Source organism: Dermochelys coriacea, chromosome 4 (genome assembly GCF_009764565.3).
Source record: "Dermochelys coriacea isolate rDerCor1 chromosome 4, rDerCor1.pri.v4, whole genome shotgun sequence".
Lineage (NCBI taxonomy): Eukaryota > Metazoa > Chordata > Testudines > Dermochelyidae > Dermochelys > Dermochelys coriacea.
Genome location: NC_050071.1, coordinates 685,485 through 699,724, shown reverse-complemented (window position 1 = coordinate 699,724; position 14,240 = coordinate 685,485). Strand labels below are relative to the sequence as shown.

At 47.6% G+C, this 14,240-nt stretch overlaps 1 protein-coding gene and 1 long non-coding RNA gene across 2 annotated transcripts in view; both read right to left on the bottom strand.

Moving 5' to 3' along the window:
- Window positions 1–5,349, bottom strand: part of LOC122460082 — a 40,772-nt gene extending 35,423 nt beyond the window's left edge. The window contains exon 1 of the long non-coding RNA XR_006281155.1: window positions 5,338–5,349. This is a non-coding gene — a long non-coding RNA (uncharacterized LOC122460082). The remainder of the gene's footprint in view (window positions 1–5,337) is intronic.
- The window catches only part of LOC119854956 (class I histocompatibility antigen, F10 alpha chain-like), a 404,018-nt gene that overhangs the window by 121,730 nt on the left and 268,048 nt on the right, over window positions 1–14,240 (bottom strand). The window lies entirely within an intron of this gene.

Here is a 14,240-nt window from a genome sequence, read left to right as displayed (position 1 = left end):
CGGTCCACCCTCTCGCACAGCTTGGACAATGAGAGCTGGACATGTGCACAGTTGTGAGGTTTTGCCCTTTTTAAAAGTCAATAAAGGCAAAGGTTTTTAATGGTACAATGTTTTTATTCTGTGTTCTACAAAATTGCATAGCAATCAATTCAGTCTTGGGCACAGACTTCTAAAGCATTTTCTTGCATGGATATTTGGCCTCAAAATTGTACATGGATGCACCAGGGAAGCAACTCCAAAGCAGATGTGTTAGTGCCCCTCATTGTCAAAGCGTTTCCTCAAAGCCTCTCTGGTATTAATAGCAGCCCTCTGGGCTCCTCTGATAGCCCTAGCTCAAACTGTGCAGCCAAGCTCTCTGCCTCAGTGCTCCACACCGGAGCAAACATTTTACCCTTCGATTCACACAGATTATGCAAAGTGCAGCCCGCGGCTATGACCACAGGAATATTATCCTCTATAAGGTCTAGCCTGCTAATGAGACACCTCCAGTGAGCTTTCAAACAGCCAAAGGCACATTCAACTACCATGCAGCACCTGTTGTTAAAACACTCCTTGCTACTGTCCAGGTGCCCTGTGTACGGTTTCATGAGCCAGGGCTGTAAGGGGGAAGCTGGGTCTCCCAGGACCACTATGGGCATTTCCACATTCCCCATTGTGATCTTGTGGTCTGGAAAGAATGTCCCCACTTGCAGATTTCTGTACAGGCCACTGTTCCCCACTCCAAATTGATTTGCAACTGTCCGGTAGCAGTCTGGATTCGCCAGCTTCCACACAGCAATTGCAACATGCTTCTCTGCCAAAAGGGCAGCTCTCATTCTGGTGTCCTTGTGCCGCAGGTTGGAGGCCAGCTCAGCACATAGCTCCAGGAATGTTGCTTTGATGAATCCTAAAGTTCCGTACTCATTACTCTTCATCCCACACCTGAATGACAATGTGATCCCACCAATCAGTGCTTGTTTCCCTAGCCCAAAAGTGATGGTCTACTGTATGCAGCTGCTTTGTGAATGCCAAAAGCAGTATGTTGCTGCTGTCCATAACACGCAGAATGTCGGGCGCCTTCGAGTCTTCCTCTATCAGTAACAACTTTGCGAGTAACTGCTGCCATATCCTCACGACAGCTAACAGCACATAGGAGAGATGTACGGGATCCATCTTCTCTCACTGTAGATGCTGCAAATGCATCCGATGAAGTGAGCTGTAGCTCACGAAAGCTTATGCTCGAATAAATTTGTTAGTCTCTAAGGTGCCACAAGTACTGCTTTTCTTACTACAAAGACAGACAGTTGGAAAAATGGCACGAAAGGAAGCCAGAAACCATTGGAGGGCTGGGACACAAAGCAGTGCATGACGGGACATTTTGCACGTCCCAAGATGTGCTGCGCTCCATTTCCACGTTCCCACAACACCTAGCGACAGATGATGTCACAGGCACTGTTGGATAAATACCCACAGTGCATTGCTCACACTGTTGATGATGGTGCCCCAAATGTGGACATGATCTGTGGATAGAGGGAGCAAATGTAGACACGCTTTGGTGACTTTGCTTTTGTCGATTTTTTTGTGTCAACATTAATTTCATTGACAAAACTTGGTAGTGTAGACAAGCCCTGAATCCAGAGGTTACAACAAAAAAGAACTTTATTGAGGGAGAGGAGTGGGGATGGAGGAAGAAGAAAACAGAATGGATTTGGGAAACCAGCAATTAACTAAATCTGTGATGTAAGGCTCCCACACTTATCAGGTGTCAACAGTAGTCCCAAACTCAGTCCTCCTTTGGCCAGTGTGGTGTCACTTTTTTGGTGAAGCTTATCAAAACAGTTCTTTTTGTTAAAAAATGCTTTTCCAATGAAAAATAGTATTATTGAAAGCATTTTACTAGGAAAAATCAACTTTTGTCTGGAAAAGATGAATTCTTGTGCCAAAATGGATTGTTGATGTTTTTCATCACAAAAACGATCATTTTGGCTGAAATCTGTGTTTCTTCCAAAGAAATATATTTTTTCCAAGCTTTAATAAGGGGTCCTTGAAAGGTAAATTTCTCTCCTTAGTTAATACATATACCCCCAATCAAGGCCAAGCTTCTTTTTTTAATCTGTTTTTTAGGGAGCTAGGAAGTTTGGGGGAAGGGGATATTACTCTAGGGGGGTATTTTAATGAGGAGCTGAATCCCATTTTGGATTGATCAAATGCACGAGAGAAAGTCTGGGAAGAGTGAGTGCACACTTGTTGCACCACTTAGAAAATGGGGAGCTGGTGGATGATTAAGCCAGATGCCAGGTACTCTAATGCATTATTTTGTTACTCAAAGAATGAAATGATTTTTGTTTCCAGCTATAAGGAGCCAGGGGCATGGAACTCAGGTCTGCAGAAAAGCGCTGCTTCCTAGTAACCACCAGAGGGCCAGATAACACTGCCACCGAAGGGAGCCGAGAGGCTGAGCCCTGCAGGAAATCCTGCCCTAAGGCTCATGAGTGACAGCCCCACCTGATTGGCTGACACTTCGCACATAGACCACAAGTCATTTCTGGGAGTTGTTTGAGCAGCACAGATATCCCGTAAAAAAGAAAAGGAGTATTTGTGGCACCTTAGAGACTAACAAATTTATTTGAGCATAAGCTTTCGTGAGCTATAGCTCACTTCATCGGATGCATTCGGTGGAAAATACAGTGGGGAGATGTATATACACACACAGAGAACACGAAACAATGGGTTTTATCATATACATTGTAAGAAGAGTGATCACTTAAGATGAGCTATTACCAGCAGGAAGGAGGGGGGGAAAGGAGGAAAACCTTTTGTGGTGATAATCAAGGTGGGCCATTTCCAGCAGTTAACAAGAACGTCTGAGGAACAGTGGGGGGGTGGGGTGGGGAGAGAAATAACATGGGGAAATAGCTTTACTTTATGTAATGACCCATCCACTTCCAATCTCTATTCAAGCCTAAGTTAATTGTATCCAGTTTGCAAATTAATTCCAATTCAGCAGTCTCTCGTTGGAGTCTGTTTTTGAAGTTTTTTTGTTGAAGGATAGTCACTCTCAGGTCTGTAATCGTGTGACCGGAGAGATTGAGGTGTCCTCTGACTGGTTTTTGAATGTTATAATTCTTGACGTCTGATTTGTGTCCATTTATTCTTTTACGTAGAGACTGTCCAGTTTGATCAATGTACATGGCAGAGGGGCATTGCTGGCACACGATGGCATAGATCACATTGGTAGATGCGCAGGTGAACGAGCCTCTGATAGTGTGGCTGATGTGATTAGGCCCTATGATGGTGTCCCCTGAATAGATATGTGGACAGAGCTGGCAATGGGCTTTGTTGCAAGGATAGGTTCCTGGGTTAGTGGTTCTGTTGTGTGGTGTGTGGTTGCTGGTGAGTATTTGCTTCAGGTTGGGGGGCTGTCTGTAAGCAAGAACTGGCCTGTCTCCCAAGATCTGTGAGAGTGATGGGTCGTCCTTCAGGATAGGTTGTAGATCCTTGATGATGCGTTGGAGAGGTTTTAGTTGGGGGCTGAAGGTGATGGCTAGTGGTGTTCTGTTATTTTCTTTGTTGGACCTGTCCTGTAGTACGTGACTTCTGGGTACTCTTCTGGCTCTGTCAATCTGTTTCTTCACTTCAGCAGGTGGGTATTGTAGTTGTAAGAATGCATGATAGAGATCTTGCAGGTGTTTGTCTCTGTCTGAGGGGTTGGAGCAAATGCGGTTATATCGTAGAGTTTGGCTGTAGACAATGGATCGTGTGGTGTGATCTGGATGAAAGCTAGAGCTATGTAGGTAGGAATAGCGGTCAATAGGTTTCCGATATAGGATGGTGTTTATGTGACCATCGCTTATTAGCACTATAGTGTCCAGGAAGTGGATTTCTTGTGTGGACTGGTCCAGGGTGAGGTTGATGGTGGGATGGAAATTGTTGAAATCCTGGTGGAATTCCTCCAGGGCTTCTTTTCCATGGGTCCAGATGATGAAGATGTCATCAATGTAGCGCAAGTAGAGTAGGGGCATTAGGGGATGACAACTGAGGAAGCATTGTTCTAAGTCAGCCATAAAAATGTTGGCATACTGTGGGGCCATGCAGGTATCCATTGCAGTGCCACTGATTTGAAAGTATACATTGTCCCCAAATGTGAAATAGTTATGGGTGAGGACAAAGTCACAAAGTTCAGCCACCAGGTTTGCCGTGACATTATCGGGGATACTGTTCCTGACGGCTTGTAGTCCATCTTTGTGTGGAATGTTGGTGTAGAGGCTTCTACATCCATAGTGGCTAGGATGGTGTTTTTAGGAAGATCATCGATGGATTGTAGTTTCCTCAGGAAGTTGGTGGTGTCTTGAAGATAGCTGGAAGTGCTGGTAGAGTAGGGCCTGAGGAGGGAGTCTACATAGCCAGACAATCCTGCTGTCAGAGTGCCAATGCCTGAGATGATGGGGCGTCCAGGATTTCCAGGTTTATGGATCTTGGGTAGCAGATAGAATACCCCAGGTCGGGGTTCCAGGGGTGTGTCTGTGCAGATTTGTTCTTGTGCTTTTTCAGGGAGTTTCTTGAGCAAATGCTGTAGTTTCTTTTGGTAACTCTCAGTGGGATCAGAGGGTAATGGCTTGTAGAAAGTGGTGTTGGAGAGCTGCCTAGTAGCCTCTTGTTCATATTCTGACCTATTCATGATGACGACAGCACCTCCTTTTTCAGCCTTTTTGATTATGATGTCAGAGTTGTTTCTGAGGCTGTGGATGGCATTGTGTTCTGCACGGCTGAGGTTATGGGGCAAGTGATGCTGCTTTTCCACAATTTCAGCCTGTGCACGTCGGCGGAAGCACTCTATGTAGAAGTCCAGTCTGTTATTTCGACCTTCAGGAGGAGTCCACCCAGAATCCTTCTTTTTGTAGTGTTGGTAGGAAGGTCCCTATGGGTTAATACGTTGGTTAGAGGTGTGTTGGAAATATTCCTTGAGTCGGAATTAGTTTTTCCTAATGTCCAACTAAAACCTCCTTTGCTGCAATTTAAGCCCATTGCTTCTTGTCCTATCCTCAGAGCTTAAGGAGAATAATTTTTCTCTCTCCTCCTTGTAACAATCTTTTAGGTACTTGAAAACTGTTATCATGTCCCCTCTCGGTCTCCTCTTTTTCAGAGAAAACAAACCCAGTTACTTCAATCTTCTCTCATAGGTCATTTTTTCCAAACCTTTAAACATTTTTCCTGCTCTTTTCTGGACTTTCTTCAATTTGTCCACATCTTTCCTGAAATGTGGTGCCCAGAATTGGACACAATACTCCAGTGGAGGCCTAATCAGCGCAGAGTAGAGTGGAAGAATTACTTCTTATGTTGTCAAGGTTCCTTCCCCACTCTGAACTCTAGGGTACAGATGTGGGGACCTGCATGAAAACCTCCTAAGCTTATTTTTAGCAGCTTAGGTTAAAACTTCCCCAAGGTACAAACTATTTTCCTTTTTCCCTCAGACTTTATTGCTGCCACCACCAAGCATCTAACAGATATATAACCGGGAAAGAGCCCTCTTGGAAACGTCTTTCCCCCCAAAATCCTCCCCAAACCCTACACCCCCTTTCCTGGGGAAGGCTTGATAAAAATCCTCACCAATTTGCATAGGTGAACACCTTGGATCTTAAGAACAATGAAAAAACAAACAATCAGGGTCTTAAAAGAAGAATTTTAATAGAAGTAAAAGAATCACCTCTGTAAAATCAGGATGGTAAATACCTTACAGGGTAATTAGATTCAACACATAGAGAATCCCTCTAGGCAAAACCTTAAATTACAAGAAAGACACAAAGACAAGAATATTAATTCTATTCAGCACAGTCTAATTTCTCAACCATTTAAAGAAATCATAATTAACGCATCTCTAGCTAGATTACTTACTAAGTTCTAAGACTCCATTCCTGTTCTGTCCCTGGCAAAAGCATCACACAGACAGACACAGACCCTTTGTTTCTCCCTACCTCCAGCTTTGAAAGTATCTTGACTCCTCATTGGTCATTTTGGTCAGGTGCCAGCGTGGTTATCCTAGCTTCTTAACCCTTTACAGGTGAAAGGGTTTTTCCTCTGGCCAGGAGGGATTTTAAAGGTATTTACCCTTCCCTTTATATTTATGACTTATGTCTGCTTACATCACTTCTACTAATATACCCCAGAATGATGTTTGCTTTTTTTTTGCAACAGTGTTACACTGTTGACTCATATTTAGCTTGTGGTCCACTATGACCCCTAGATCTCTTTCCGCAGTATTCCTTCCTAGGCAGTCGTTTCCCATTTTGTATGTGTGCAACTGATTGTTCCTTCCTAAGTGGAGTACTTTTTATTTGTCCTTATTGAATTTCATCCTATTTACCTCAGACCATTTCTCCAGTTTGTCCAGATCACTTTGAATTTTCATTCTATCCTCCAAAGCACTAGCAACCCCTCCCAGCTTGGTATCATCTGCAAACTTTATAAGTGTACTTTCTATGCCATGATGTAAATCATTGATGAAGACACTGAAAAGAACCAGATGCAGAACTGATCCCTGTGGAACCCCACTCATTATGCCCTTCCAGCCTGACTGTGAACCATTGATAACTACTTTCTGGGAATGGTTATCCAACCAATTATGCACCCACCTTATAGTAGCTACATCTAGGTTGTATTCCCCTAGTTTGTTAATGAGAAGGTCATGCAAGACTGCATCAAAAGCCTTATAGTCTATAGACTATAGTCTATAGACTATAGTCACTCTCTCAAGACTCCCTCCTACAAACTCCCTCTCAAACTCCCCTGGTCGCTTAGCCTCTGGCTTTTAAGGCCTTCTCTGCTAGGTCAGTCCTATCCCCTCATTAATCACACAGGGGGAGGGTGATCACTAGGATGATTGACCCTGACCAATGGTGATCAAGGGAACAAAGGCTCAAACAGTCCCCAGACACACAATCCCAACTTACTCAGTAAAGTTACCTAAATAAACCTAAAAGAGAAAGAAAGACAAAAACAAACAAACAAACCTGGTTTACTAGTTTACCGTCTCTTCTCCGGGCCCTGGCCAGGGTGCATGACTCATTCGGGGTGTGGACAGGTGAATTTCAGGGGACAGTTGAGTTTTGGAGGGATGAGAGTTGACAGTTATGTTCTTAACATGTTTTACATTGGGTCAGAGTGGGGTTACTGCTGATGTGCAGGACAGCCTGAGGCCTGTTTCAGCTGTGGCTCATATGAGCACTTCCGTTGTGGGTGCTCTCGCCCTTGCTGTAAGACCCCGGAGTACAGGACGGAGCACTGCTGGCAGGGTATCCATTGTCATTTGTCATTTGTGTGGGAGGTGAGAGCACGTGTACTGCACCTGCCCAGAGGCGTGCCATGTGCAAGAGGAGGTGCACTGGTGATAGCGTAGAGCATGCACACCGATGCAGAATGGTCAGGCAGCAAGGATACAGGAGTGGCCAAGCAGACACCAGCCTCAGATGTTAAAGGAGTGGAGAGTTCATGCCCCATGGATGGGGAGAGCAGCGGACCCAGCGGTAGCGTAGCGAGCCTGGAGGAGCTAGTGCAGACGCGTGGGAAAGCAGTGGGTAGGCACAGTAGTACAGTCAAGTGAGGCTGGTGGCGATGTGCCACCTGGAGTAACAAACCCCATGTAACCAGGATGACAGGGCCCAGCTGTATTGTGAGTTGCCTGACCTCTGCATGGACAGGCAGGAGGAGAGCAGAGTAATTGGGGAGATTTTCATGAAGGTTTCCCAAAGGAAGAGGTGGGAAGGAAAGTGTTCTGTGGTTATTAATCTCCCACCAGCTGTGTTAGGGTCATGTGACTGTATCACACCAGCTGCGACTGAGGAAGGCAGTACCTCGCTCCCCAAAGAAAAGAGTTTTGCAGCATTGGGCCAAGAAAAGACAGAAGGGGAAGGGATGGAAGAGGAATCTGCAGCAGTAGAGGTGGCCTGCTTAGAATGGGGTGAGCGTTTGTCTACAGAGAAAGGCACTCTGGCAGATCAGAGGAGTCGGTGGGAGGCTCCTCACATCAGTGTTTTTCTCCCATGCTTTTGGAGGGCAGTGCAGAGGGTTGCGAGGTGTCTTTCCCATGTGACTCTTTGGTTGACCCAACAGGGCAGGAAGTGAGTGAGGCAGAGCAGCCCCTTGGGACAGTGCCAGAAGGAGTTCTGGGCAATGCAGGGAGGGTTTGGGGGAGAAAAACTTCTCTTCACAGCTACTCAGCAGTATGGGGGAAGTTCCATCTGTCACAGTAGCCACATGGAATGTGGCAGGGATTCAGGGGCCCAGGAGGAGGTGCTTGATATTCAGTGCCTTGGAGCATCTCGACCTGGATATGGTGAGCGTGCAGGAAATGCACATTAACGACTTTAGGGAACTCGTTGGGCAGAGGGAGACTGGAGGAAGGGCCCATATGAGGGGGCTGGAGTCTTGTTCTTCACATTCACGGTGCGAGTACAAAAGGTGGTGGAGCTCCAACCGGGGATGGCATAGTTGGTGGATTTTGTGCTCTGCTGCACTGGTTACCACTATATTTGTGTGTCTGGTCACCAGTTAAGATGTCAAAGGAAAAAGAACTATTGAAGGACTGGGATCCCTTCCGATGGGCCTCATGGTGTTTGGGGTTTTTTTGGGGGCAGGGAGGGGAGGGAGGAGGTTAATTGTGTCCACTGGCCTGAAGACTGATGGTCCTGCTTTCCTGACCAGCAGGGGAAACTCTTCAAAGATGAGCACAACCTAGCTCACTTGTGGAGCTTGGCTTAGGGATGTGTTTCTGCTCAGTGGAGCCAGTGAAGGGCAGGTGGTAGCCTCCTACTCTTCTTCTCCATGTTCAAACCAGACACAGATGATGTACACCTTTCTGCAGGGACAGGCATGGAGTTACATTGACCAGATTTGTGCAAAAGAAAGCATGTTGACAGCTCAGTGTGGGGTAGTGCCAATGGACTGTTCTGATCAAGCTGCACTCACCATGTGCCTGAACGTGGGAAATTCCTTGACCCATGGCAGAGAATATTGGAAGTTGGAACATCCAGAGCTTTCAAGATAAAGGGGTGAGCAGAGAGCACAGGCAGTGCTGGACGAACGAGACACCATCAGACAGTTCTATGGCAACCAGGGGGATTGGTGGGAGTCAGTAAAGGAGGAGTTGGTCGGGTAAACATCACAATATTAAAGAATACCAAAAGTGCCAAGTCCTGTAGCATTGCCTGTGGGATTTTCACAAGACCATCCAGGCAGGGGAGCCAGTCAACATGCGATTGCACGACCATATCAAGGGACAACTGGCTGCAGTCTGGGAGATGAGGTGGCAGCGGGCCCAATTTGAGTGAGATCATTGAGTGAAAAAAGAGGCAGCCTCCCAAGATATCTTAGCAGCCTACAGGGAATGGAGACAAAGTATGGAGATCCGGGGACTCAGGGTGGGACCTGCAGATATGGTAGTGCAGGACCACAGTAGAATGTTGGCCATCATGGAGGCCTGTTATGCGGAGTTGTTCCAGGGCCGGGACATTGCTCAGCCGGCGCAGGAGCAGTCTCTCTTCTTAGCCAGGAACTGCTCACAGCTGCTGTCAGGAGACAACCAGTGGAGTTTTATTGAGCCGATCAAGGAATGTGATGTGAGGGAAGTGGGTCCATCACAATATGATGTTATCCTGGTTTTGCTGGCCAAGATGAAAGACCTGGCTGAAATGCAAAACTGGAGGCCCATTGCCCTGTTAAATACCAACTACAAAATCTACTCAAGAGCAGTCTGGGAGGGGTAGTAGACTGGCTGATGCATTGTGGTCAGTCCAACGTGCTGCAAGCTCAGACTGTCACAGATCCCTTAGGCAGCATGTGGGAGGTCTGCAAATTTGCAGGTTGGAGGCAGTGGGATGGGTACCAGTTGGCCCTGCAACAATTCAAGGCCCTCGCTCGAGTCAACCTAAACTATTTGTGCAAGTACTCCAACAGTATGGTGTTCCTGAGGACTTTATCGGATGGCTGCAGGTGCTGTACAAACAGGCCTTGATCTGCCTGTTAGTGAACGGTTGCCAAGGGAACAAAATCCCTGTGCAATCAGGACATACAACAGGGCTGTCCCTTGAACCACCTTCTGCGTGTGTTCTCCTTGGACCTTTTTCTGAGAGTTCTCCACAGCAGTAGAGCAGTGCAGGGCATGGTTTGTCTTGACCAGAGCCTGGTGGGACTGAGTGATGGAGCTGATGCATTGAAGGTGGTCGCTCATGCAGATGATGTGATTATGATAGTAAGTTCCCCAAGTGACTGCTGGACTTTGGTGACATTGGAGGAGTATTAGGCTGCAGCCAGAGCCATGGTGAACCTGGAAAAGATTAGGGCCTTGGGGGTGGGATTGGACCCTGGAGGGGGGTTTCCCTCACCCATCAGGGATTTGTGAGCAGTAGCCAGCCAAGATGGAAACCCCCCCACAGTAGTTAACATCTTGGGGGTACTGTTTGGGGTCAGCAACAACATGGAGAACATGACCTGGGAGAGGTAGCTGTTGACCTCTGAGGAACAATTCGGTCAGTGGCGTAAGTGAACTTTGTCATTAGCCCAGAAAGTTGTCATGCTCAAGACCTATCTTTTGGCTGCAGGAAATTTCCTCTGCCATGTAATTCCTCCTGCTCCATGAGCACTGCTGCTATTGAACACAATGGCCTCCCATTTATTGTGGGACAGGAGGGTGACTTTAGTTAGAAGTGTGGCTTTTCTGCCACTGGTTGGGCATGGTGCACTTTGAAGCCATTTATGGCTCCAACTTTTTGTTTTTCAACTTTTAGAGGGTGGCCCAGATCCTCCAGGGCAAGTTAGGCCTCAGAGAAATAGTGGGGCAACCAGAAAGACTGCAACTGACTTTTCAGATCTGCCACAATTTTTCAGAGCCCGTTGGGTGACACATTAGGTTTGGGGCAGCTGGTGATGGCAGAATGGGGAGGATGGATCAGTTGGGGCCTCACCCTCTCTTGTGTTGTCCCCTTCCCTCCAATCACAACTGGTTGAGAATGCAGGAACCACTACCCCGCTCTGCTGGAAGACTGAGAAAGAGAAAAGGAAGAGAGAGAGAGAAAGAGAGAGAGAGGGAGGCCAAAGAAAGCAAAGGGGACACAAGTGATGGGGAGCTATGGAGATAGATAAGATGTTGAAGTGCCTGACCAAAAGTCAGCAACAGCATCTACAGCTCTTTCAGTGGGTGGCCACCCATCTCACCACCAGCAGGCTGCACAGCAACAACAGCTTATATGGGAGTTGGCAGCTCAACAACAACAACAATAACTATGGCTGGTCCAACAAGTAATCACCCTCCTCCAGTCACAGGGGGTCAGCTCTGGTCTGGCTGCAGAAGGACTGAGTTCCCCAGTTACCAGTAACCCCCCCAGTGAAACAGACAAAGATGGGCCCTGGCGATGATCTGGAGACATTCCTGATCACCTGCAAGACGGTGGCCGCAGTGGTGCAATGGCCCCCAGAGCAGTGGGCCATACTATTGGCTCCACATCGGATACTCCTGGCCCAGACTGTATATCGGGGTCTAGACCAGAAGAAGTGCAGAACTACACCAGATTTAAACCACCATCTTGGATGCCTTTGCAATCACCCCTGAAATGCAACACCAATGCTACTATCAAGAAAGATTCCCTGTAGGCGCTGGATCCCAGGCCATGACTCAGCACCTCAAAGAACATTACTGGAGGTGGCTGCAACTGGAAAGGTAGACAGGGGAACAGGTACTGGAACAAATGGCTCTGGAACCATTCACCCAGGTACCCCCAGATGGAAGTAGGGATACTGGCTTGGAACGTTTGGCAGAAGGCACTATAGGAAGGCCACCCATGTCAGTGGCTCTAAGACTAGAAGTGTCATGCCTGAGGAGGTCCCAAGGCTACTGGGGATGATACGCATGTGGGCGACTGGGCTCAGGCCTTGACCCATGGGCCAGCAGGGGCCTGGACCTGATCATTGGCACAAAGTCCCAGATTGATAAGACCCACAAGCCCTCACCTGGCATGAGAGAAGAGGCCCCTGAGAAGTCTGAGCCCTGGATGCCATGTAGGGAGAGGGGGAGCCCCCTGGCCAGCCCCTGCTACTCCTGCGAATGCCCTGGTAATTTCTGACATAACTTCCCCTTTATGGATTGCTCATACAAACAAACCTGGATGGCAGACAGCTGGGCCAGGAAGAGAGGGGCTGCCAAGCTTACCATTAAACTTTTGGTCAACAGAAAGTCTGCGATGGTGCTAGACTCAGGGTATAGCCAGGTTTCAGAGTAGCAGCCATGTTAGTCTGTATTCGCAAAAAGAAAAGGAGTACTTGTGGCACCTTAGAGACTAACAAATTTATTTGAGCATAAGCTTTTGTGAGCTACAGCTCACTTCACCAGACCATGGTCTGGCAACAGCTGGTAAATGCAGAAGATGATGTGGACACAGTTTACCTCAAGTGTGTCCATGGAGATGTACACCCATGTCCTGTGAAAGAAATTGAACTCAAGATAAGTGGGCACACTAAGATGATGTGGGTTGTAGTCTTGCACACTCTCACAGACCAGTGATTCTGAGGTGGGATTTAGAGGAGTTTGAAGAGATCGTGAAAACTTGGGGCAACTGACACTTCTGGGAAGAGGGAGGTCCCTGGGGGCAGAACTCCATTCCCCCAGAGATGAGGACCCTGAATCAAGCAAGGGGTTACGATGATGACACTGGAAAAGGCCACTCTGTACAAGGACTGTCAGAGGGGAGGAAGGGGAATCCTAACCCCCAAGCCTTGGGCGCTGTGATGATGGAGGTGGACTTTATCAGCATCCAGAAGAAGGACCCAACACTAAGCCAGATCTATGTAAAGCTTGTCAGTGTTAATGAAGCTTGAGGAAGCTATGGCCCCATTTCAATCTGCAGGAGAAGACATTGTATCAGGTGACCACAGACACACAGAGAAACTAGATTAGAGCCCAACTCCTGGTCCCCAAGAGGTTCCAGTGGCGGGTGTTACTGTTGGCCCATGCAATACCCTCTGGGGGCACCTCAGATGTTAGAAGACCCTGGACCAAGTAACACTCAGGTTCTATTGACTGGGGGTACATGCCTAGGCCAAAGGTGATTGTGTCTTCTGCTGCAGTGCTTCTCAAAGCCAGTCTGCCATTTGTTCAGGGAATGCCCCTGGCAGGCTGGACTGGTTTGTTTACCTGCTGCGTCCGCAGGTTCAGCTGATCGCGGCTCCCACTGACTGCAGTTCACCGCTTCAAGCCAATGGGGGCTTTGCGAAGGGTGGCCAGCATATCCCTCGGCCCGCACTGCTTCCCGCAGCCCCCATCGGCCTGGAGCGATGGCCAGTGGGAGCCACGATCGGCCAAACCTATGGATGCAGCAGGTAAACAAACTGGTCCGGCCTGCCAGGGGCTTTCCCTGAACAAGCGGCGAACCGGCTTTGAGAACCACTGTTCTGCTGCAGTTATCAACTAGCAGGCAACAAGAAACTCCTAAAGACATCACTAGTCCCTCCCCTGTTGGTCAGGTTGCCATTGAAGAGGATCGGGATGGACCTGGTGAGAACCATGGAGAAGACAACGACTGACTACCAATACATACTGGTGATATTGGTTTACATCATCCGATACCTTGAAACCATACCTCTCCGGTTGACAACTGCTGCCCACATTGCACCCAGGTTGCTGAAGGTGCTTGAGAGAGTAGGGGTGCTTAAAGAGATGCTGATGGAGCAGGGGACCAATAATGACAGAACAATGTGCCCCTTTAAAGATAAAAAAATACCAAAGACATCTTTCACTTGAGAGGAGTTACTTTGTTTCCTTCCTGTATATATTTGTTACCACACGGGGAGGGTTCTTCCGCTGAAAGTGCAGGATGCTGTATTTCAAGTTTTGGAGTTGGCATAGATTCTTCAGCATTTATGGGATATTTTGCCAGTAGTTTATCTAGTAGACAAGCCTGAATTCAGTACATCTATGAAAACTGTACTTTCTATTATTTGGATTCCCTGTAGATCTTTTATAAGTGTTTTTTATAAGTGCTGGATCCACTATCTAAATTAAACAAAAATTCTTGTTTGGGGAGTAAGATGTCCCAGGTTCAAATCCCAGAGAAGCCCTGCCAAAGTGAGTCTTTCCCAATGGCAGGCAGGGCAAGCCTGGATAGCAGCCTTGGCCACTCTTGGGAAAAGTGAATTGAGGTGATGACCCGTGAAGTCAGTAGCAGTGCCTCCAGGCTGACCCACAGGGATGTCCCCTCCGTGCAGATCATGCTCCTGAG